The sequence below is a fragment of the Anser anser genome, assembly GCF_964211835.1.
Source record: "Anser anser genome assembly, chromosome: 4".
Classification (NCBI taxonomy): Eukaryota; Metazoa; Chordata; class Aves; order Anseriformes; family Anatidae; genus Anser; species Anser anser.
In genome coordinates this window covers 47931417-47932496 of record NC_139724.1, presented here as the reverse complement: position 1 = coordinate 47932496, position 1080 = coordinate 47931417, and the positions used below count along the sequence as shown (strand labels likewise).

The window sequence follows — 1080 nt, the reverse complement described above, 5'->3', positions numbered from 1 at the left end:
GTAGGTGTGCCCTGCAGCAACAAGTCAAACACCAAAGACATGGTGGAAGACAAAGTGCAAACCAGACCAGGGATTTTAAATTAAGTGCATGTGATTTCCCAGAGCCTGTGGTTTAGATGTATTAAGTTTAGCATGAAAGGAAACTTAAAAAGAAGAAAATAACCATCTAAATATATCTCCCTATATCCTCCTTAATGCTCCTAATCCCACGGAGGGTGTGTGTTTTCCCGTTTGTAGTTGTTCTTTCAGCAGTCCCTTTAGCAGCTTTTGCTAGAAGGATGTTTTCTGTCAGCAGCTTTCCTTCAGCTTCAGGCTGACCCCTGGACTTGAACTGAGCTGCTCGCCTTGTCTTTGTTTCAGCTAGGGGTGTCTGACACCGCACTGGGTCAGGCTAGGCAGGTCTGGCTAAGGGCTCTCATGCCTTCCAGTAAAAACAGGCTCGATGCTTTGGAGGTGTAAATCAATGCCTGTCTACTGCAGGCAGTGGAATCATGCCAGCTCCAACTTACTCATTGCTGAGTACGGTTTGTAGAGGAGGAAAAGCCATGGCAGCAATTGCTTCATGGTGCATTGCCTTGCTGCTACTGCAGCTCCAAAAAGTGTGAGGTGGAGGCAGCGCTGCTCCTCGCAGACATGCCGTTGTGCAGGAGCGGTGGCTCTGCAGAGGTGCAGAGCTTGTAGGCACAGGCACCTTTGCACAAGGCAATGCCACTGTGCTGCTGGTTTGCAGCACCTGTGGATGTGCTTCTGTAGAAACCTTTCCAGGTGGGCTGTTAAGTCCTAAAGGTGATTATTTTTACAGCTGTTTTAAAAATAACCTAGGGATAGGTCACAGGACCTGTCCTTGTCTGATTCACCTACTCAGAAAAATAAATTCTGCAGTTACAACTTAAGAAGAGAAAGCAAACGTAGCTCCATGTTTTGACGTGCCTCTTGGGCCTGAGTGGTAGGTAGGTGGACTGGTGGTAGGGGTCCTGCAGCTTGGCTGGCAGGCATGTGGTGTATGGGCTGCAGGAAACAAAACCTGGGGGCAAACCCTCGTGGAGCTCAGCCAATATGTTGTAGCCCAGCTGCCTGAGC

At 48.9% G+C, this 1080-nt stretch overlaps 1 protein-coding gene across 1 annotated transcript in view; it reads left to right on the top strand.

Moving 5' to 3' along the window:
• Window positions 1-1080, top strand: part of LOC310899454 (uncharacterized protein) — a gene marked incomplete at its 5' end in the record, with an annotated part of 283288 nt that overhangs the window by 156591 nt on the left and 125617 nt on the right. The gene's annotated exons all lie outside the window — the stretch shown is intronic.